Source organism: Pholis gunnellus (genome assembly GCF_910591455.1).
Source record: "Pholis gunnellus genome assembly, chromosome: 12".
NCBI lineage: Eukaryota > Metazoa > Chordata > Actinopteri > Perciformes > Pholidae > Pholis > Pholis gunnellus.
This window is the reverse complement of record NC_136539.1, coordinates 9,244,410-9,269,562: the sequence shown is the minus strand read 5'-3', so window position 1 is coordinate 9,269,562 and position 25,153 is coordinate 9,244,410. Positions and strand designations below refer to the sequence as shown.

Sequence of the window (25,153 nt, the reverse complement as noted above, 5' to 3'; positions counted from 1 at the left end):
AGCAAATCAAATAAGTTTTGCTTGACCTGCAATTTGTCATAATTACACGGAAATCTACAATATGAGAAATAAGGTTATAATAGTCTACATTTACATAAAAACGAATACGTTCCCCCATCGCATCAGTTTATTGCTGCTTAGGATGGTGTGTGTTGTGATGTATGTCATTTAAATGAATGGATTAAAAGCCCTGGTTGCTTAGTCACTCTGTCTTGTTGGGTGCGTGGTTATGTGTATGCTTTTATATCTATAACAAAACAATTTTGCCCGAGCTGCTAAAATGTTTGTTTTTGTTTTAAAATAGCCAACGTAGTAAATAGTGTGTGTGTGTGTGTGTGTGTGTATGTGTGTGTGTGTGTGTGTGTGTTAGTCCACACAGAAGTGGTGTTAGCATTTGATGAGTATCTTGTGTGGTGTTTATTTGTGTGGCTGGTCATTGCTCTTGTTTGATGTGAGGGCGATAGCAGTGTTAGATAAGCATGTTATTTGCTATCTAGCAAACAGGAAGATGCACCACCTCGACATCAGCATGGTGTTCACTATTGGATGAGACTGAAGTGTGATCCCAGAGCTGCTCTCGTGATTGATTGGGCCAGCATTTTACCCCCTGTGGGGGGCTTCAATAAAAATGACGCAGATATGAGGAGGAAGATGCACTAGCTTTGATTTTATCACCATTACCATCACTGTGGATCACTCCAAGCGCTCAGTGTGTCCACCATTCCCTGCAAAGTACCTAAATTAGAAATTCCTTAGGACATGCATGGGCAACGTCAGGTGAGGCAAGTTTATTTATATAGTTCATTTCATACACAGAGGCAGCTCAAGGTGCTTTACGTCAAGACGTTTCAAAGAAAGACACAGGTAAGAGAGATAGCAGTGCATAAAACTCCTTAAACAACGTAAACAATTTAAAAAAAGACACCAATGGTAATAATAGAGAAGAGTATAAAATAGAAAAATACCAACAAAAAAAATGTATTCAATTTTTATTTGTAAAGCCCAATATCACAAATTACAAATTTTCCTCAGAGGGCTTTGCAATCTGTAAAGCATACCACATCCTCTGTCCTTGGACACTCGCATCGGAAAAGGAAAAACTCTTAAAAAAAGCAACAACTTACAGTTAAATAAAGGCCAGAGAAAAGAAAGATTTGGAAATGTGGAAATGATTTGGTCTTTAAAGCAGGCTGTAAAAATGCTGTCATCATCCAGGCACTTTAATCATTTGGCACATTGATTTTGCCGGATTTTAACTTAAACCAGCTGAAGTACTAATATGAATAAAATAAAATCAACCTACATGCAACCGTTCCGGTTAATCCTGACCAGAAATGTGAGAGTGTGCGAACCATCCTGCTTTGTGATCTCTTGCACTGTAGTTTATTGATTCTACTACTCTTATCGATACTCATCGGTTCGTTTTTTTATCGACATTCTTAACGATTACTAAATCATTTATTCGTTTCTCATTTATTTATTTTATAGAATGTATTTCTATTTAATATATAGCCAAATATTGTTTCTAGAGCAGCAAACAGTGATTTTTACAACAGCAAAGTGACTGTAAACTCAATAATATCTCACTGGAAACAAATCTGAGATGCTTTGTGTGAGACTTGTGTGTTGTGATATGTGTGCACGTGCATGGCAGTTTATCATCCTTTATTTTCAAATAAATCTCAGAATTGTAATCCTGCTAATAATCCCCATTTTTACTAAATGTATCAGTAATCTGACTACGTCTTTATTTTTTGTGTAACTGTAACAGAGCAGCTTTTAATTTGTATCCTAATGAAAGCCGTTCCATGTGTTACGTGATCTCCAAGCGGCCTGGAGGGTTCACAGTGAAGAAGTCAGCCATTAAATGATTTATCCACAGTAACTTAAAGTATATTCTATAACTGACTGGTAGCCAGTGCAGAGATCTGAGAATTGCTGTAATGTGTTTTTCTGAGAACACCAGCAGCGGCACCCTGAATGAGCTGAAGCCGCCTCGGTGCTTTCTTGCAGAGACAAAGACCATTACAGCAGTCTAACCTACTTGAGATGAAGGCGTGAATTACTTTTTCTAGATCCTGTTCAGACACGAAACCTTCGAAGTCTCGCTATATTGTCTGGGTCATAATAGACTGACTTTGATATTGACTTGTACGGCTGTTAGAATTGAGATCTGGATCAATAATAATGCCAAGTTGTCTGACTTACTTTTAAAAAAAATAGTATATTCAGTGTGAGAAGCCACCAGCAGCGGGTCCATTCGGTTCTTATTTAGTTTTGGGTCCGGTACCACAGTTTAAAGGGTCAACTCGCCCAATTCACAGAGAGAGAACAAACACAATTCCCTCCCAATCCGTTTGACTTGTTTTGCTTGATCGATGTTTTGAGATATATATGCAGATATACGTCTGGCATATTACCTTTGTTATTGTGAAATAGTTGTGGGCGATTGTGTGCTATACAGTGTGCCCGTCTGGCCTATGATTCCCATGTGCTCTGTTTATACTTCATCCTCCTGTATTTGTTAGCCTGTCAGCATGACCTCAATGGTCTATAATGACGGTGGTCATAAAAACGTTATTGGGTTATAAATATACGCGGTTCACATTAATGATACAGCGAGGGAGAAGGAGAGAGCGGAAAGAGGGAGAAAAAGACACATAGAGAGGCGAAAAGAATGAAAGAACCACCGGTAAAGGGAGAGACATTTGCCTTCCATATGTGAGCCCTGCATGTTGCCTGCAGGCAATGGGAGGTGAATATCCAATAAACCTGGCTAAATAATAGAAGCCAGAATGATAGGAAATATGTAACTTGTAACAACAAGCGTTTGGAGTTAAATCAGACCTGTGAACAAGTGTGAGTCAGAGACAGAGAGAGAAAAAAAGAAATACGTTCTTGGTTTTTTTCACTCTCTGAACCTATTTCCCATTGTTCTGTATTCTCACTGTCCTTATTAAACCAACCATAGTTTCTGTAATGCCTTTGCGCAATGCTTGCGTGCACACATATGCAGCATGTGCTTGCACACCCGTATATATAAAGCCACGTAGAAACACCCACACACTGTCTGAGGTACCTTGACGCATGTTTGCCATAATGAAACGTCAATAAGGCATCAACATTGAAAAAGTAATTTTATTTGACACCCACGGTGCCGTGCTCTACCGCTTTAATGCAGCAGGTTGATGTGGGGGTTCCCACAGTTGTTTCTCTTCTCGCAGTACATGGAATCATTTACAAGAAGCACATTTCCCAAAAGAAGACAATGCTTCCATGTGAATTGAGTCACACATTGAGTGAGTGTGACTGACCCTGGAGCAAATATGTATTAGCAAGCATGCTACCAGCAGAACAGCCTCAATGGCTATGTAGAGAAAACAACTATTCTTTTTACAGCAGCACCTATAGGTGCCTGTCTTAGTCACCAATTCTGCTTCATCAACTGCGCTGCTCCTGCCGTAAAAGATAATATGGCTCGCTCTTTACATTTTCAAAGCATTTGCCTCATAGCCATACGCTCTTTAAAGCAGTAGAATACTGGTAGAATTAGATTAACTCACTCTGACCGTGGGCTCATTTCCTTTAATAAACCTACACCATCATCCCCTCAAGTGGGCGTGAGATTATCCACATTTTATCACATCCTGTTAAGACCGGCATGGCCTGGACGGCAAGCATAAAAGGCCAAACCATGCCTGAGCTCCAAGTGCTAATGTTGTAGTTTATTTGATAGGTCAAGAGAATAAAGGAGGTCATTAACTTTAACTGATCTTTAATATAACGCAATACACAATGGCCTTTGCTTTGACCCTGCCAAGCTTCAAATTATGTGCGTGTCTACTGTACTGAATCTGCTGCAGTATGCGACGGCCTCTATTAGAAGCAGGAGAGGAGCTTCTATATGAACTGAGGTCAGTCTTGTAATGGAGGTTAATCATGGGCATAAATATACGCTCACCCGCATCAGGCTGATCCAGGAGCCCCATAATCAAGCCCCTGATGCTCCCCAGGTTAATTGAAATGTAAAAGAAACAGCGACCCCTTGCCTCATTTTATGTTCCCTCCAATTTATGTCAGGGCGAATAGAAATGTTCGTTTCCAATTCTCAACATGTGGACACGGCACAGGTGCGAACTGTGCCGCGTCGGGGTGTATGTCGAGAAAGAAAACACCATTATCAACAGATGGAAAGATTTCGTTTTCTCTTTCCCCTCCACAGACCTTCACCTCAACCCCCCCCCCCCCCCCCCCCCCCCCCCTCTCCCATCTGTAAAGAGAGTGCATTTTTGTGTACTCTTATAATTGATTCATAGCTGCAGCAGGTTTGCTATTTCCCCAGTTCCTCTGTGGAATACAGAGCGCGGTCAGATTAGTCTACTCTTGTGTTTACCCCTTTCTATTATCCGAGACACGAGAAGCAACGCCTCGACTGAAACCACCCGGCTATGATTAATTGATACATGCATGGACAGTATGGGCCACTCCGATGTGCTGCATGCCAGCTCCTGTGTGCTGTCTCCTCCAGGTTTAAATGCCCATATTCCCGCAAGTGACTGGCGCGATACCTGTCTGTTTTTTAGCGGTTCATCTGAATCATTTCTATTCAATTTTTATGGTTCTCTCAGGCCTCATTCCAGCTCTGTGATGGTAACGCTACAATAGTATAACACCAGATAAAAGCCCTGTTCAGCTGATGTATGCAGCTCCCTCTGCGTTCTGTACGAAGCTAAATATTATACAGAAAAGGATAAAGAGAACAAGGGAGTGAAAGTGGCTTATAACGGCAAAGGGGAGAGGGGAGAATAGATAGAAAGAATGAAAAAAAGATAGAGAGGTTGCTGCTCCTGTATGTTACTGTATCTGTATTCCTTGCTGGTGTTTCCCCAGCAGAAACAGTGTGTCCAGGACTATAAACAGACTATTATCCCAGTGTTTATCACAGCGCGCATTACCGCTTGCCTCTGTCGGACTTACTGTAATGGAGTCGTTTGGTTTGATCGATGCCTTGGGCGCTGGGGCTTCTATCTACCGCTCCCATTATACCTGTCTGCTTCCCCTCACTGTAGAAATGTCTGTGTGCACATTCAGCATAGCCTGCAGAGCATGGTGATTGAGGTTACGACCAATGTAAATGTACCATTTGGCACAGTGGATGGAGGTTGCAGAGGGCAAGAGGAAATTCGAGGGGAGGAGAGGAATCATCTAACGTACGCCGCGTCGTGGAGTATATATCCGCGGTGCGAGGGGCTCTGCTTGGGGAAACACGCTTTATGTGCAGTGAGTAAATGTTTATACGTGTGGAAATAAAATATGTGACCGTCGTGGGTGTTTCGTTTGGCATGTGGCGTTGCTGCTCGCTGTATCTGAATGTACTCTGGCTGGATTTCACATCTTCAGCAAGCAACCGTTGCCTTTAAGAATCATCCATTTAAGGTTGACAGTAACGTGATTGCCCTTGCCTCTCTGGGCTACATCTCACTTTTGAGATGGGACAACGTGCTTACTGTATGTGCACGAGTGTGTGTGTGTGTGTGTGTGTGTGTGTGTGTGTTGGAGAAAGTGTGCGTAATGAGGAGCTGAGGTGTGGGGAGGTGATCCAGGACATGGTCTCATCGCAGTAAAAGGGTCTTTGTCGTTCTAGTGCTCTGGGGTCACCTTCAGATACATGAACACTTCACAACCATATAAAATACTGCCCGTATGTGCGCGCGCGTGAGCGGGACTTCGTGCGCGTCTCTCTGCGATATATCCATTTATTCTAGCGATAGCGTGACTTTTAATCTCAGCACAGCGGATGCCGGCTCCAGCGGGAGAGGACGGAGGCGGAAGCAGTCAGCAGAGACACCAAGCGAAGAGGACTGTGGCGTCCAGGCCACCTCCGTCTCTTCTCCTTCCCCCACCCATCAGGCCGAAGGTGGAGAGATGGATTAGCGCCGATATTATCCCGGAGAGCGTGGGAGAAGAGGGACGAGCGGGGCGAGATAAGAGTTGCGGGGTGACAAAATGAGATGGGTTTGCTCTCGACTATGTGCTCCAGTCTTGCGTGAATGCACGGCGCCTAGCTGTGTGCGGGGCCCGTCGTGGTCACGCTAACCACTCAGCCTCGGGCTCTACATGTCCTTGGGGAGGAGATGATAAAAATCACACCTGAGATAAGTGTTACCCCTGCAGTTGACATTTCTTGACTCCACCTACACACATGTATGCACCTGTGTATTCACACACACACGCGCGCGCACACTTGTACTTCAATCACACCCGTGAATGGCCGGTGCACACACTGTGAAAGCACTTTTATAAGTGTTAGATGTGCGCTATAACGTACAGTCTGTCATACCATTGCAACAGAAAGAGCTTGTGTAAGTGCAGAGGCCTTGTGGCTTTATTGAGCTGCTAAGATGCTCTTGAAACAAGTATAACCAGTGTAGGGTGGAGCAGAATGGCTCATTAGTTTAAGGTCAACTATCACTATCAATTACTAATTTCTCTGTCCCTCTCTCTCTCTCTCTCTCTCTCTCTCTCTCTCTGTCTTCCTCACCCCTAACCTCTCCACCCCCCTTCTTCTCTCAAGTGTTCTCCAGCTCACTTCATCACCATTCACCAGCTGTCCTAGATTCTAAGAAGGCCAGGGTTCACATTGTTTTAATTCAATTAAAACTGACATCAATCTGAGTGTGACGAATGAAATTTGCAGCCCCCACAATTAATCTTGCCTGACCTACCCCACTCCACCCACGTACACCCCACCCACCCCCCGCCCCAATCTCTGGTTGTTATCATTATCTAAGCCTACCGGGCTGGTACCAGAGCAGGAGTGGTGACATTACAATTATAATTCTGTCTTTTTCAGTCAAACCCAACCCCTAACCCAAAAGTGTTTTGGCAATGCACATCTGGAAGAAGAAAAAAACATACTTTTATGCTTATCTATCTGAAGCCAGGGGATTTCAGTCTCATCCTTAAAAAAGCTGCTTCTGTACAATATACAGTTGGGATGAGATATTTAGTGCTTGCCATTATTTATCATCGCTATGTGGATGACATGCTCTACATTTCACTGTTTCCTGATAACAGAAGCACCTTAGACTGCTGAGAGGATATCAATCTCTGTTCGGCTTTTTTGCTTTCTTGACAAGATGAGAAACCTAAAAAAATAACCCCCTGGGTAATGGCCGCTCGCAAATCCACAAATGGTTGCCTTCAGTTTTGTTCTTCTAGAGACGAAAACAAACAAGATTTCCCGTAACAGTCTAAGTGGCTATAGCTGTTTCCAGTCTTTGTGCTAAGCTAAGCTGACTGTCTCCTAACTTCAGCTTCATAATTCACACATTGATATGAGAATACACTTATTTCCTAAAATGTTGAAAGATGTGTCCCCAGACCATGCTTCTATTTTAACAACACATCAGATTTTACAGGTGATTTTACAAGGAAATAGCACCTTGAATTCCCTTTTGTAAGACAATTCGATTTTAACTTAAATGATGAAATATGTATTCTTGAGATCTGCATTAAAATGACCCCCTAATATGTCGTAATTTAGTCTAAATATGAACCTAAGTACTTCCAAAATGCCCAAGTTTCTGTATTTTACAAAAGATTTTTACAAAAATAGTTTTTTGGGTAGATCTTTAACCAAAAACAAAACAATTAAGGTGAGAGCAAGCGAACGGATCATTTCTACACGTGGAAAAAACAGAATCTGAGCCTCTCTGCATTTTCCATGAGCGTCAAAGCCTTTTGCTCCTTAAAATGTATGGAACTCTCCGGGAATCGATCAAATATTGCTCGGCTCTTTTTATTTTAAGTTGCCGTGACAAACATTGTCATGAGTGCTGCCCTCATAAGCCTGCTGAATCACTGCAGGTGTAAGCCCGCCGCTGGCTGGTGCAGCAGTGCATCCACCGTGGTGAACGGAAAAACAAAGCTTTGTTGTCATCTACTCTCCTCCTGACGTAAATCACCCATGTTAGTGCAGCCTTTTGCTTCTCATCCCCTGTCTCTGATAATGACCTCTCTCTCTCTCTCTCTCTCTCTCTCTCTCTCTCTCTCTCCCCCTCTCTCTCTCCCTGTGAATAGCTGTACAACTGTGTACCTCTAAGCTAGGTTAGAGCTGTTCTTATACAGTCTCATTAAACACAGCAGTAGCTCCAGTTGCAGTAATGCCCTCCTCAGTGTGTGGTTTAATATGAACTACAAGCGGGGACGTTTTGTGGGTGAGCTCGTTGCTTACATTATACTGTAACACCTTGTACTTCTATTATTGCTTTCTGCTCCTCGTAATCTGACGGTCTTTCTCTCTTTTATGTGTTGTAATGAAATTCCAATATGTTGGCCGTGTTGACCCTGATCACGTTATGGCTTTTGTTTTTTCTGATCTTCCTCCAATCCTCGTTTTCCTTGCCAGCAGTCCAGCGGTAATTGGCCCCTCACATCGTCTCCTCTCCTCTCCTCCAACAGGCAGCGACCACCTAACTTTGGGTCGGTATAGCTGCCGTCTCACCAGTACAAAGTTTGCTCTGTTATAATCAGAACAGTGCCATCTGCAGTACGGTTCTCATTACATGATAGAAAAAGGCTGAAGGTCAATTAGGGTGCCCTAAATAACCCTCTCATTATGCAGTGTCCTGAAGAAAAGAGCACTCTAGAAAACCCTCCGTCCAATTAAAAGATAAGAAGGTGACCATTAACAACCACAGGGGACGGGGAATAGACAGATTGTCACACACAGAGCGACAATGGACACTGTATTCGGCAAGCACTCAAGAGTCCAAATTAATAAAGGGTTGCAATAAGTAATTTGTGTGCATATGTGCATACACCAGAGTGTGGTAAAGCCTGGATTCTTTTCTTTTTTTTTTAGAAAGGAGGTGAAGATTGTTTTTTCCTGCCAACATGGTACAAACCAAACTAAACTAAACCTAATCTGTCTCTTACTCGCACCTTTTCCTGCACGTCTCTGTTTCCCTGTATACCCTTCTAACTCACGCAACCCCCGCGCTGTCCTTGTCACTCGATACCTTAAATCATACATATAGTGTGTAGTCAAAGCCTCTCAGCCTCGGGGTGGAGACACAGAGAGATCTCTGTAAGACTGCCTGAGGTAGAAGAGCCCTCCCACTAACATTAGCGTGTCCCCATGTGTGCGCATGCGCACGGCTGTCCTGTAAATGCATGTCCGTGTGTGCACACGTTTATTTGTGTAATCCTACCCACTCTCTTGAGGTATTGTCTATGTCCTTCTACCTCATAGGTATTTTGAACCCAACAGCGTTCTCTTGGAGAGTGCCGGTTCTGTCAAAATGAGAGCTTTTTTTTTTTTTCCTTCAGGTCCTTCCAGTGAGTCCGTTACTAAACGCCTTAACTGTCATTAGCATTTTGTGTTGCCACCACTTTCCCCGGTACACAATGGAAATGATGTCTTTGCAGCAGCGTTGCTGCTTCTCTTTCTCTCCTCCTCTGGCATCCCTGCAGTTTAGAGACGCTGTCCAGGAAGCCGGTGTCAGCATCTACAGTTTGCTTTCTCTGTGTGTGTGTGTGTGTGTGTGTGTGTGCGTGGGCATCTGCTGTACGTGCATACCTGTGTGTGGACTGTATGTACACATCCATCCATGCATGCCTGCCCAGTTTTGATAACAGAAAATGAATGGCAGTGTTTCTGTTCCACCTGTTCCTCCCGAAAGCCAAGTTGCCACTTTGGACACACTCTCTCCGCTTCTCTCTGCCAAAGAAGAGCGGTTTTCTCTGAGGCAGGAGATGCACGGAAATTTGGATGAGATGATGTTAAAGGGTAACTCATGCATTGCTCAACTTTTTCAATCCGTTTTCCCATGTTTTTGTGTCGGAATAGGTACAACTTTTTTTTTTTTGATTGGTCCAGTATTGATGTAATCGCTCGAGGCAACCCATCACATTCAATGTCATCCACCCAAAAGTGCTTGTTTTTGCAACTGACTGGTTCAGATTGTGATTTTAAATTAATTGTCTCGACAATATTACGGAATAGACCCTACAGAGAGACCAAATAATAACATGTTGTCCCCATTAGATAGACACGAAAGCATAAATATAAAAGGGTCCAGGTTGAAAAACACAGAGGTCACACTCTACCGGATGCCAGCAGCACCCTTATATCAGTTTCCTTTGCTGAAGCCGTAACTAGGTGACAGGTAGCCGGCGTTGTGGCTGAGATCATGTTGTTGATGAGTGTTGCAATGAGTGTTGCACCTTATTATTAGATCAGGTGTGTGTTAGATCATGTGACTAATCTGCTGTCTCCATCGCCACCTCTGCTCCTTGATGTGTCCAGCTCAACATACCTACTGTACCTTTAATCACAGGTGTGTGAAAAAGCAAATTGTGCATCGCTGGAGGAGGTTGAGTCGGCCTGTACTACTGGCTTGTTGCCAGTTTGCAGCAAAATAATGTGAGTTTCAGGAGTGTCGTACAGATTTTCCTCCCCTTGTATACGCTCACCTATTTTTTTCCGCTGTCATTCTTCGGCTCTGGCCTCCCTCATTCTCCTCCTCCTGTCTCTTCTTTTGTTGTCGCTCAAAAAGATAGAAAAGGAGAGACAGGCAATTACCGTAAGCAAGGACTCTGTCCTCTCATTTTCTTTATATTCTCTCCCACAAACCCCTTACACTTCGTACTTCGCGGTGTCTGTGTAGTTATTTTTAATTACCCTTTAATTACCCGTTTTAGAGAGAACAGAGAAACTACCAGGGTATTTTAGTTTTGCTCAAAGAATAAAGACAATTCTGTTTATGAATTTTATCTTCCTTCTATATCAGCGTAGGCTTTGAGTCCCAGTGTGGCGCAGTGTGAGGGTCGGGTCCATTCCTGCAGTTGTTGTTTCGCAGTGCACCGGAGCAGGCTTTATGCTGATTAACTGCATCACATCTGATGGATTCCCAGCGACCCCCTCCACCCCTCAGTGTAGCTCTTTGGAGCCTTTCCGGGGGGAAACGGCTTCCCTTTTTAATTAGACAAGAATAGGAAATCTATTAGTGAATGCAGAGAATGCTTTGTGTTGAAGGAGGGACTGCCGAGTTCTGTCAGTGTTGAGCTAACTACGGCCATCTCCCCTGCCATTACTGTATTTACAAGTTAACAGCTGATTTGCTCTCTCTCTCTCTCTCTCTCTCTCTCTCTCTCTCCTATCAGAAGCAAGAAATCTTAGAGTTTACTGTAACAAATACAGTTGATGAAAGGACCAGTACCTGCATTGCAGATGTGTATGCTAATATCAACGGTTATTGGTGTAGTATAACCTCAGCCATCATTTGGCCTTGCTCAGACTGCCGGCTCAAACCCGTTAATTGGCATTTCCAGATTTTATCCGGATTGATTTTAGTCTTAACAGCAAAGAATTAAACATGAAATATGATTTTTGCAAATTGTCAGTTCAGAAGCTCTGCTCGCTCAAATCGTATTTCAAAGTGTGGAGGTGCTGAGCAGAATCCATGCTGCTACTAGCAGAGCGCTATGGAGGACAACATGGAGGAGAACAACAGTCTGTGGACAGAAGCCAAATAATCGTCTGCTGGGACTTTCACTTTCTCTCAGCTTTCACTTTCTGCTGCTTCCCCCCCTCGCAATGTATACCGGCCTCCTCCATCACTGACTTTGTCTAAAGAGATGTAGGAGTTCTACACCGCGACTTGACACCGCAGATGTTTTTTTAGGGCTAATGCTTGTAAGTTTAGCATTGCCAGCGTAGCGTAGCTGACGCCTACGTCGTTACCAAAGCATCCCACGCATATAGGTTGGTGATGTCTGGACGTGACTATTAACATTTATGACGGGTCCATTCAATGTCCCAGTAAACCATGACAATGTGACGGTGACCCAGCAGGCACAATACCAGGGAAACCCTGAAAAGTATCCAGATAGATAGAATATAGCCGTAACTAATCTTATTATTTACACCTGTGCTTTTGCTACTGTGACATGTCAAAATGTCACAGGCTCGTCACCTAAGAAACTTGTGCTTTTGTTACTCGACGTTGCCTCCGCTGTGAGTTTGTGTTTCCAACATTCACAAACTTTATTCACGCTGAATTGCTTGAAGGGGCAGGTCCACACAGTCCAGGATCAGGGCTAGTTACAGACACCAACCTGCTTCCTCAGAGTGTACAAGAGAGAGAGACCCTCTTCTAGGAGAGCTAGTTTCTATATTTGTCTTATTGTTGAAAACAAAAACCGACAGCGAATTTCTGCCCCCCCACCAAAAAAAATGTAAACACATAAATTAGCCACAACGTTGCATTTAGTGAAGCTGGGCAGTGACTATTTTGACCAAATTCCAGATTCAGTGTCCTGGAATCGTTAATACTCACTAGTGCACCAAATGTGTATTCATCCCCGGCAGAAAATAGTCCCCAACCAATGCACTATTTACTGAATCATAACTCCAGCCACCAGCTGTTTTAATAAATTAAATAGCCTCTTTTAAAAATCTATGTATACATGTTCACTCAGAAAAAAAAACAGCCTTTTCTTTTCACTTGGGCGTTTCTAATGCATGCACATAAACAGTCACGTTCATGCACACAGATACCTACACACTCATGGATGAGTATTCTACAGTGTATGTTGTTTAAGGCTTCATGGCTTTGATAAATAAAAGAGCAGAGTGGTCTTCTTCATAATCATGTTGTGCATATTTATGTTGAGGGGCAAACAAAACAGAAGAAGAAGAGAGCTTCAGTAATACAACACTGCCTCTAACCCACTCACTCACCCAGCCTCAGTGTTTTTTACTTTCACGGTTCAGAAAAAATCTGTTTAGTTTTTAATGCAGAGGACGAACTTTTCCCTGGGAAATGTTTGTTAAATGATTAATTAATGTTGCTTGTAGAGAGGAGTACTTGTTTAACAATCAGTTGTGGTTCATACGAGGATGTCCTTATTTCTGAAAATCGAACACGTTTCGCTCGATGTGTGTTTGTTTATTTATTTCTTGCATCGTAACTCGCTGAATTCAGGAAGCAGATGCAGCCGCGGCCTCACATCGTGCCTCCCTAAATGCTTTGCTGTGCGATTCTGCACAGTCTTCCACGCTCCTTTTGTCTCGTGGCATCTGGGGCGTCTCACTGGGATAACGTGTTACATAATTAGCACCAAATTAACACTCAATTAGGCAACCCGTGTTGAGAGGGTGGGGACAGGCTGTCTTCTGAGCCTTTAGAAATCACATCAGAGCCTCAAACACCACCTGGCCTACTGAGAACATACTGTATGACGGTTATGCATATCAACTTATAGCTCATGCCCTTTTGATCCATACAATACAATATCGGATTACAAGGCAGAATGTCGTAGCTTGGCTGCAATATTTAGGAATCCCCGAAGGAAGGAAGGTTCGGGGTTGAATTGTTCCAATAACTTGTGCTTCATGTTGTTTCAGCAAAGAACTTTGATTTATAAATTGAGCCGCTACAAAGCTGGGTTGTTTGTGATACGTGTGCTTCTCTTGAGAGCAAAGTGATGAAGAGAAAGTGGGAAAGTTTTGATAAAGTTCAACTTGGAAAGTGTTCTTTTGCAGATGGAGCCATCTACGAGATTATTCTGCGTTATAAGGCCAACCGTGAAGAAGTAAGACTTTGTGAGGTTTTTAAAAAAAATGAATCTGAAAGCTACCTCGCTGACGAGCAAAATAACTTCAATCCCCCTTTTCCCTTTTAAGTATGTAAGAATTGTCTCTTTTCTCTCCCAGACTCCCTTAAGCGAAACATTACAAAGAGACAGAATTAACATCCAATCAACATGGTTAGAAAGTCCTTCTTGTCCCAGATTATCCCTGTGCAGCCCTGTCTGAGATAAGCATCCAGAGCAAACATCCAAACAACGGTTTTACTTTGAGAAGCCACACAGGAGCATAAAAACTCATATGTAACAAACTTTTTTTCTCTCTTTTTCACTTTAGCAGCTTTTTCCCAGCATCTTCCCTTCTCCGTCATGAACTCAAACCGCCCTCACCGCTCTCTTCCTCTCTCCTCACTTCCCAAACTTCCTCTGTCTTGTCCCCTCCTTCTCTGTTTTGCACGCACACACTTACACACTCCAGCGCACACTCGCGTTCACACCTCTGTTGGGGTGGGGCTCTTTATTTCATTAACAGCCGCTTGCACGCCAAAATTCATTATGCCAACCTTCTGTTCTCGTGCACCCAAGCATGCCAGCTAACGTGCGGAACAAATCCCCCCCCCCCTCACTTCACCCTTCCTCCCTCTCTCTCCTCCCCCACTTCTGCTAATAAGTATGTTTAGGATGTGATTCACCTGCATCAAAGGCTCGCTCTGAAGGGGCTCGCTTTGTATCGTTGGACCATGATTAGTCATTACTGTCAAACCCTCTGTGTTTCCCCTCCACCGCTATGCTTTGAAGCTAACAGGTGGTTGTATCCGCAATGCAAATAACGCAGATACCGTTACATCTTCTCGTGTCTCAGAGCTCTTAGAGAATGTGAGAGTGCTGTGCTGATGGTGCTGCTTTGTGAAACATAAGCTGTGCGTAGTGGCCGCCTAGTATTCGCTGTTTTATTCCCTTTTATCTGAGCTGGAGAATTAGTTGTTTGTGACACACATTTCGCATGCACATTCATGCCCAAAAGGATGTTAAGATGGTTGTTGCTGTGTTACTTTAGGGTGAAAATCCAGGGACTTCATATGTCATCATTAATGATGAAATCCATGTGCCTCATTGTATCAAATGTATTGTTGTGTTGTGTTGTGTTTGTTTTAATTGTTAAAGGTTCTCTAAACATTAATACTCAGAGCATTCATATAGCAGCAAACAGCTATCGTTTATGTAAAGATTTAGTGGAGTAATGTCTACCTGAGCAGAGAATAAAGTCACTCTCAGTCTCTGTGTGTGTTGTTAACCGAGCTTCTCTGTGCTTTGTTGACATAGCCGGGCCGGTCGTGCATACTTTTTAGTGCATGTGAGCGTGCCCCACTGGTTAGCTTATGGGCGCTGCGCTGCACTGCTCACATGTCGGTTACAGCCGATAACGACAGCAGAAGCCTAGCCCCCACCCTTTGGTTCCTCCTATAGATATGCTCCTAATGTCTAATTTAGCACCGTCAAAGGTGCAGCTTTTTCTGTAAGTTGTATATTAAGAAAACACATCAGTCAATGTACCCACTCCCCTTGTCCATCCATACTGTGAAGAGATCCTGAAAAATTCACAAAATAACGTGAAAACATCTCAAATGAAAAAAAAAAGCCAATACTTCTTTAGTTCCATCTGAATCTCAAGCGAACGGCCTCGTCCGCAGAGACTGTCCCAAAGCACTGCCCACTACACTCTTTTCATACGCCAATGCCACAAACCCTGTTGCCATAGAAATTGATAGGGTGGCACCTTGGGTTCGGCTGTGTTGTGACAAGTTATTCCAAGTGGAATAAAAAGGGGCTTTGTCTTGAAACAAAGCGGTGGCTTAGGAGGGCTTTTCGGCCCTTTGGGACTTTATTCATGAGACACTGCCATGGAATAAAACAGCCAAACATGAGACCATCAGACCTCAAGTCTCCAGTGCTTTTTTTTCCAGTTCCTGGACAATATTTATCACTTTTATACCATTTGTTTTCAGAATTACACTAATAAAGATGTTACTATCACACTAAAGGTCAAAGCAAGGTGGCATATATTACTTGGCCACATACATAGCTCTTCATACTTTCGTGGCTTCTCCGTTCACCTCTCGTGCTCGTTTCCCTTCCTGTTTTTCCCTCTCCGTGTCATCTTTCAGTGCGTCTCCTCCACCCTGCGCTACTTTTCCTGATATTACAATTTGCCTCTTTTACAAGCATATTGTCTCATCTTTTCGTTTCTGGTTCACGCAGCAGCGCTGGCCGGGGAGTAGCGTGATAGCGTGTGTGTGTGTGTGTGTGTTTGTGCTGGTGTGTGTGTGTGTGTGTGTGGCTTTCTGTAGGGTTGTAATTGCTGGTTGATTTGTGGTCAGCGAGGGTCAGACATTCTGCAGGGAACATGTCAGGCTTTTAAAAGCAGCGAAAGAGAGCCCAGCCCTGCACCCGTTTAACCTCGACCACCTCCAGGGAGGTCAAAGCACTCAATCAGCTCCTCCACTTATATTAGCTTAGGATCCAATGTAAAATACTGGCAAGAGAGTGATATATGAGGAGGCTGACTTTTTGTGTAAACCTGTTACATACTGTAAACAGAAGCCTAAATGGAGAAGAGCAGAAAAGGAAGTCGGGATTTCCTCAGATGTTTAAGTCGATGGTGTAGGCGGAAAAGCACAAATTGTGATCTTGGGATTTAATCAAAATCGACTTCATTTTTTCGGGACAAATACCTGCGGAAAGCCAGGCTTGTTAGCATGTGTGTGCTCACTCACTGAAGTTGTCATATAAGACAAAGCTCAAACCTCATTAACGCTAACACACCACTGTTGTAGCCAAATACTTAACTCTGACCTTGACATACTGTTATTACAGTATATAACTGCATCAACGTTTTAGCTGCAGGTGTAGCTTCCAATTATTTTTTCATGATAAAAAGCCACCTTACTTGTCAGCTGTGTAGCAAAATATCTTTTGTAATTAACGAACGCAAATCGAAGGGCAAAATCTGTGGATGAAAATATGAGCTTGCAGCCTAACAATTGGCCTGATCTGTCCCCCAATCAGAGCGCATTCAATTGGCGGAGCATGGAGTGGAGGAGATAGCCCTAACGGTACAACTAATTAAAGTCCAGGAACAATCTTATTGTGCCTCAATCCAATGAAAGAAAGAAAAAACTTTTCTGCATGTGAAAGATGTTCCTTCACCGTATAAACCTCAGGTCAGCACGATAAAGATGGTCATCAGCTCCCACATAACCACTGGGGCACATTAAAACCAGTAAGATGACACTGTGAAAAGCATTTGATCCAACGATCCTCGATCCTCGAACATAGTGTACATTTAGGAAGAATTCTTGCTTTGTTGAAAGACACAATCCAAGAAATATGAAAGATTAACATTAAAAATCTCACAAACGCAACACTAAGAGAACATGACATTGGCAGTCAGCTCTGCTGCTTGTGGCTAAATGGCCCCTCCTGTCGCTGGTCCCACAACCGCGGTGTCATAATGAGAGATTAGGAGTCGGGGCCATGGAGGAAGTGCAGGAGGAAGTGATGGATTCGGTCCAGATGGTCCACCAGTGCAGGCAGGACAGCAGGAGCTCTGTTAACACTTTTCAGCACTACTGCATACAGGCACACACGCAGAAACTGTGACAATGCTAACAATAAACCCCACCGCTTCCTCACTGTGGGCTGTTTATTTTATTTATCCACATGTGTCTCCTAATGATGTCATGAAGATATGACAGCGATTCATTAGCAAATAATAGACTCTACTTGCCTTTGGCATATTTGCGGCGGGGAATCGCAATCTGAACCTTTTCGCGGATGCTGTGGCAATCACGGCCGTGACGGTCCGTGTTACCGTTACATTTTTTACTTCCCCCTAATCGATTACAAAATGCACACAACTTTCTCCGCGCGTGTGCAGTTCCAGTGGAAAGAAGTGGTGCTTCTGTCTCGTGTCCAAAGAACTGCTGGCGCCCGTGCTTCTGTGTCTGGGAGTAGAGGAATGCCGTGATGGAGGCCTTCCCCCTGTTCACTCCGGGATCAGCAGAGTCTAATGGCTTCTCATCAATTCCTCCTGTCAAGGGAAGTGTGTGTCATGACTCCTGTAACTACTTCTGACACGAGTGATGAAGCACTTGTTAAAGTTGCGAGATTCCGCTGGAGTTTGAAACCTTTTTGGATATAAATCTGTGTAGCGGAGATGGACAGAGACAGTGAGTGAGGGGCAAACAGAAGAGGGGATGAGTGAAAAGGCGAGACAAAGAGCGCCTGTGGTTTAGACGTGACAGATCGGAGAGAGCAGAGAGGGAGGGGGGGGGGGGGGAGGGGGGGGAGAGAAGCTAATGATCTCCATCTGTCTTAGAAGGCTGGAAGAGAAGAGCGTCGTTAGGCTTTTGGAATAAGGCGAAGCAAATAAACACAGGATTTACAAATCTCACCCTGGCACCGTGTTATGTGACCGGCTTCGTTTGAGTCAGCTGGTAAAACTTAGCTTAGAGATACTTTGGACCATCAGTCGTGTCATGCTAATGATTGCTGCTCTCCAGTAGCTCTTTTTTTTTTTTACTGTATGCCAGAGTGTATTTTGGTGTATAGGTTTTCATATCTATGTACAGTATCTATGCTAATGTATATTTGTGCATTTTAGTTTTAAATGCGCATCATGATATGAGATGAGACTGCTGAGTTTCTAATTGGATTCTGGCACGGACTCGACACACTCTATAGTGGCGCTTACATCAAGAAGAGGGAGTGTGAGACCATCAGTGTGGCCACTCATGCCACAACAAAGTATTTGTTTGTGTCTGGCTAGAGAAGAATACCTTATCTTTTGCTTCGTTTAGGTAGTTTTTAATTGGATATATGTCAAATAATCTAAAACGAAGAAGATTTAAAAAAAAATTATATATATATGTATATATATATATATATATATAGCAGAGGTGGACACAAATATAAGGTACCTCAGCCACCTTCAGCACCCGCTTACTCCTTAGTAAGGATGTCTAGAAATGTGGATCAGTCAAATGGGTCTCCGTTAAACCTGAATCTTTATGCATATACGTACCTGCCCAGAAGGAGCAGAAACTTCAGGACCATAAAATGGAGATGCAGCATATTAAGCATATTATTTGTATCCATTCCAGATGATAAGCATGGCTGCATGTACTGCAATGAGAGCTCTTTGCATATCATCAGCTGCTGCATTTTAACTCGAGGTTGACATTGACGTACCATCTTGCAGTGAGCAATAAAATTCAGCTTTTTTTTTGTAATTGGAAATATAAAGTGTTATTAGTGTTGCATGCCATGCCGGATCAACATACAGCTGGCAAGCTTAGTCACACACACCCCCGTCGCCCATGGCTTCTGTCACTCTGTGTTGTCAAACAATAAAGGAAAAATGTGCAAAAGCGATCTTATATATATACATGTCCAGCAGAGTAAAGTGAAGTTTGAATATAGTTCATTTAGCATGTGTGCCTTTATCACAGCGTTATTAAACACAGATCACAATCAACAGTCTTATGTTGTGTGAACTGCTGAGGTTGCCGTGGAGACTGTTCAAAGGGAGCTGGAGCAGATGGCAGCGAGGTGACCCTGCAGGTTGCCTTTCTGTTCCTCTGTTACTTCATGTAAATCTCAGCCCTATATGTGTGTCACCTCAGGTGAAGCCTACTGGTACTACCAGTGTGTTTACACACTCATGGTTGAAAAAAAAAAAGAAAAAGAAGAGAGACACACACACACACACACACACGTACACACGCCCTTCCAGTGGGATGGTGCACTGTGCGTGCTGGTTGTAATGTGCCAGTGCTGTGTTAATCCTGTCCCTCAGGTGTGAATCCACCTGCTTTGGCTTCCCCCCCTGCCGTTGACGGGGTTCGCCTCGTCCTCCTGCTCTGACCGAGTAACAGAATGGACACCGCGCCGCTTGGGCTTCCCTCTGAATTGCCCGCAGAGATCTGCACTGATTAGAGCGCTAATCCCCTTTTCATTGCCCGCTGTAGGGAGAGCTGCAGGATGCTTTATTGGTCAGTATCTGCCTTGTCTGAAAATGTTTGGTTTTTTTACATCTCTGAGCGGTGGCCGCATGTCGACGCCCCCCCCCTCCCCCTCCCTCCACCCGTCTGCCTATCTGCATAAGCTCCACACAGGTGTATTTATTGTAAATGTTACGCCTTCATTTAGCTTCTTTATCGGCACTCCCCCGCCGAGGTTTCCGTTATCTGAGGCTGACAGGAAGGTGTGCCTACTGTATGGAGTGTGCGTTGTGCTCGCCTGTTAGTCCGTGTGTGTTTGCAGGGATCAGGAGCCAGTGTGTGCACCAGGTAGCCAGGGTGTGTGCTGATGTCGCACACCGGCAGAGGTTTAGCAGCGACCTGCATTATTGAATGTGGACACGATGTCTGTGAGCCGAGCCCTAATGGAAGGACAGTGTAGTCTACACTCCGCCCATTGGGGAACATAAAAGTTCACACTGATATTATCCAAGACACACTGCACAGAGTACATGCCGCCGGGGAGGGGCAGGGGCATAAGCTGGGACGAGTACGCAAGAAAAGAAGGTACGGTAAGAAAAAAACTGGAACGGTTTACTGAAAGGTAAGAAAGAGTGTGACGGGGCAATTCTGGGACAGTGACAAAAGGATGACAGCGCGGGAGAAGAAAAGGAAATATCACTCTGCGCTACAGTGACAGAGGTCAAGAACAGAGCAGAGTCAGAGAGAGACTGTTGAGCTCAGAGAGGGCGCGAAGCAGACTGTGCTAAGCTCGACCACCCAGATTGTTGAGATGTCAATACTTCATCAGCAGTAGTCAAGGCTGGAGTCTTAGCAGACTGTAAACACCCCGTCAAGTTCTCCTCTCTCCATCCTCGCCTCCTCCACCGCTCTCTGCCGTCTCCCATCACGCCTCTTTGCCTGCATCCACTCTCCATCTTTGTTTTCTTTCCATTTCATATCAGTCTCGGGTCCCAGAAGCAGGGATGTTCAACGCTCGCTCATAAAACAAACACAGACATGCACAAACTGCTTGTGGTACGCCCTCCCTTTTACTCATACCCATTTGGACTTTGAATTACAGGTGCACGCATGCTCCGTTTTTATAGGTCCTCACGGACGCATAACCCTGTGAAGATCAGAAACGTGCATCGCAGGCTTTCTCTCACATCTTCTTTCTTTGGCCCTCTGTTTGGCAATGGTAATTGCCATTCATCTACAGATGCATGAGAGCACACCCTCAGACGCACACTTCCAGGGGTTTGCAAACACGCAGACATGCATCCCACAGCTTCTTTGATGTATAGTACATTCAAGCTTTTCTTCCCAATTGCATTCATCTGAAGGCAGCAGGACAGATACGTTGATAAATCGGCAGCCTCCTATTTGAGAAGTGCTGCCCTAAAGGACCGCGGCATTGGCTTTCCACTAACTTCCTCAAATGATTCGCAAATGACACACAGCTTATTAATCTTGCGCATCACAGCCCCCTTCCCAATTAATAATAAAGAAAAATCAACCGTTTGTATTTTATTCTTGAAATGCTGCTTTTTAAGAAGTAATCTAACAATTGCATAGCGTAGGATTGATGAAACCATATAAAATGCTTCCCCAAGCTATTTCTTTATTTATTCATTTCTATCAACTGCCTCTGGCTGCAGATTTCAAGGGATGTGTGTGTGTTCAGGTTGCGCTGATCTGCACCGTCCGGACAATGCGATTTCATGCGTCACTGTGATTGCCACCGCTGTTTCAGAGCGATGAGACCGGTAAATGTGAGATTTGAGAGAGTATGTATTGGTCACCACACCTTCCGATCCATATTGACCTTCACCCAAGCCTTTGTGCACTTTGCGCCGCTGCACACACACATGAGCGGAAAGAGCAGGTCATGGTTGGAGACGGCTGCACAGTCTGCGTGCACGGGACCTACCGCTTTGCGATTGTGATTATGAATGGGCCCCAATACTGTATGTGTCAGAGAACGCTACAGACAGTAAGGAGAGATGATTGGGTAAGGTGTGTGCATGTGTGTGTGTGCGTGTGTGTGCACATGTACAGTAAGAGAAAAGCGAGGCAGAGAGACTGAATGTGTTGCATAGGGTTTTTGCCGTTACTCTACCCGCTTTATCAGTGTAATTACTTTCATTTCATTTCATTAAATCTGAACACAAAGTCGCTATTGTCATTTTTCATCCTCAACTATGACGCACAGGGGAGACCGTAAACTCTCGAGGACACCTCTCTCCTCTCCCCTCAGCATCCCTGCTCTCTGCTCGCCATTCTGTAAACAATAGACCCATAAAAAAAAAAGCTGCTCATTCATTTCAAACACTATTCACGTTCCCCGACTGCTTAATTGAACCTCTTACTGTGAATACAATGCAAGTTCCTCTATCAACCTGCGTTGAATGTAATCCCTGTTGAGAGTCTGAAAAAACAAATTAAGACCGTCTTAATGGGGTTGCTTATTTAAGTCGAGAATAATACTGTGCTGTACCGGGTGGAGGCACACACTTCCTGAGGGTTTGTTTTGTGCAGCCACTTGAAGTCTGACACCAGGTGATTCTTTGGCTTATTGATGTTGAGTTATAGATAAAAAGGCCTGTTAAAGTTTGGGAGGGAGGGGGAGCCTGCAGACAGCTCTCCCGTAGGAGGAGACGGCGGTAAGATTATTGGATGGAGCAACGGCATTTAAAAGGGGCAGAGCTCTGTTGGTCGCGCACACACACACACACACACACACACGGGTACGCACATGTACGCCCACATACACATGTACACACACGCACACCATGCTGAGGGGGCAGAATCGCGGCAAACCTCCAGCAATCGATAACACATTTTCTCAGTCTGTTCCCTTCGTGTCTCAGTCCCTATCGCTGTGTCACTCTCTCGCTCCGACTTTGGTCTTTCTCGAACAGCTTCCTCCTCTCTTTGTCAAATTCATCTTCACGTGGTCGCCATGTCGTGCTTGTTAGGTAATGATTTGTTAAATGTAGTTCCCCATTGGTTAGTTAACACGCTCCGTAAATGAGCACTGAACTGACACGACGGCACCTGCTTTTAAATTCCTCTTTCTTCTTCCTTCACAATGATATGGATTATTGAGGCCTCACAGCTGGAAGCCTTCTTTGAACAGCTTGATCGCTGCCATGTTCAATCGTCGGACCGTCTCTTAGAGAGCTGCTTGGTCGTAAAAACTCAAAGGGGCCGCTGTTCCGGAAGGGGCTAATTGTTCTCACTTTTTTCGCAATGATGGCCATTTGAAGGTGTCAGCGACTATGACGCAGGAAGCTGTCCAGTCATATTCGTGGGGGAAAAGAATGCACGCTCATGTTGCTTTTGATGTTGAAGTATTTCAGCTTTGCCAGAGGCACGGCTCTTAGAGAGCACAACAGTGGTGGACGGTGGGTGAGCGTGATGTGGTTCAGGATGAATAGAACTGCTTTTATTAGCTTCCTCTGGATGACACCATCCAGCTCACTGCTCAGCGTCTCTCATGTGGGAAATGGCCGGGCCGGGAATTGAATTCCTTCTACTCTGAGGTGACTTTATAAGGGAATCATACGGGGTGGTTATTGCACCATCAGGAATGTAATGAAACTGGCTCAAAGGTGACAACAGTACAGTGGAAGGTCACTGTTAATATATGGTGATCTCCTGCTGTAGAATATAGGAGTCTGCCAGCCGTAGAGGAGAACCGAGGCTTCTCTTTTCAAGCTTAGCGGTCTTGGGAGACTCGCGAGGACTCTGTGTTTGCTCAAGTCTCCGTCCTCCTATTTTTACCTTTCTCATCTAGCTTGACTGCCTTTGTTGGTAAAAAATGCTGAAAACCTTTGGGAGCCAAGAGGACAACACAGGCCTCTGTTCACAACCTCACAGTTTGTGTGTGTGTGTGTGTGTGTGTCTGTCCATGCATGAAGTGTGTGTGAATGTCCTTTTGTCCATGACTTTTTGTATGCCTGTATATGTACCTGCTCATCCATATACTGTATGTGCCAGTAATTTATACATTTGATTTTTTTTCTCTCTCTATTTTCACCGTTCAGCATATTTCTCTTTTGCAAATCCTGCCCCGATTTATTTTTGCTTCAATTTAAGGCAATTTCTGTAATTTCATCACAATGTAAATATGTTACTGTAGATGTCACACAAATAATATTAACTCAAAACATATTCAAATCATAAATGCAGGCCTGGGATTGAAATGATTATGAGGATGAATGTATTTTTGCTAAATCAAATCATAACAGCAAACCGATGTCGTTCATAACTGGACTTTTATGCGTGATAACTGTGTCTTTTGGGTTACAGCACAACAAAGTAGGAAATAACAACAATACACACCAATAAAAAAAGAAATCATTTCACTTTGTAGCCTATTTAAGCACACATATCAAGGAAACATCAGCTAATGCTACAAGTCAAGTACCAATCAATTATTTAGTATTGATTTTTCTTTTATTGCACTGATTATACCGTGTATTAAAAATACAATCAGCCCTACACTCAGCCCCACAATTTGAATGGCTAACCGAAAAACCCCAGTGATCCAAGTATCTCAGCTCCATCCTTAATTCATTAATTTGCTGTTCCCCTCCAGTCAGTCACCCAGAATAATCCATCTGGAAAGTCCAGTGAGCTTTTCCGCTACCAAGCAGAAATGGGATTGTGGATGACTTATCACAAAGCTTATATCCACAGAGTCCCACTCTGTGTTAATGTATCCACATGTAGGCCTGCGCGCGCACACACACACACACACACACACAAACAGTGCAGCATAGCATCACAGGCTTTGAAATGTTGAGAACACAAAGCCAGCCATGCTCGCAATTACTTTGCAAATAACGCACTGCATGCTACATCTCTCCCACAATTAGACATAAGCAGAGGCTCGGTCATTTTCCACTGCATATGTTACAAGTTGGTTAACATTAGAAGTATAGCATGCATCCCAAGTTAAATGAACACAGACAACTTACAGAGACTCGTTGTGTCACCCTCTGAAATTAATTCAGCCTGGTTTGCTGCAGAGAATAGACAATGCCTCTGCCCTGAGGATATTCAGACATCAATATTTTATAGGGAATCATTGATCCCAGAGCATAAAATGTGCTCAAGCATATACCATTCTGGCCATTCTGGCCCCCCGAAGACACATATTCACACAGGAGCCTTTAATTGACTCTGCTCACAGACAACCATGTCATTCATTACATGTCATACCCGGACAGGAACTGGCTAGAGCTGCCAACGTTCACCGATTCTCTTACCAGCAAAGCTGCAGCTTCTGCAACATTTTGTGCTTATAACTTGTCCTCAAAGTTGTTGTTTTTTGGGGGGTGCTGTGGCTCAGGAGGTGGAGGGGGTTCCTACCTTCCACTTGTCAAAGTGTCCTGTCAAGACCCTGCTAGGTGTAAGGTGTACTAGCTACAACGGAAACTCATTTGGAGCCGTTATTTGGCGATACAGAGGTTTGCTATACATGGCTATAATTGGTTCATAAGAGACAGGGATGAATATGGTGATGG

At 44.0% G+C, this 25,153-nt stretch overlaps 1 protein-coding gene across 1 annotated transcript in view; it reads left to right on the top strand.

Moving 5' to 3' along the window:
• The window catches only part of il1rapl1a (interleukin 1 receptor accessory protein-like 1a), a gene marked incomplete at both ends in the record, with an annotated part of 128,462 nt that overhangs the window by 52,160 nt on the left and 51,149 nt on the right, over positions 1-25,153 (top strand). The gene's annotated exons all lie outside the window — the stretch shown is intronic.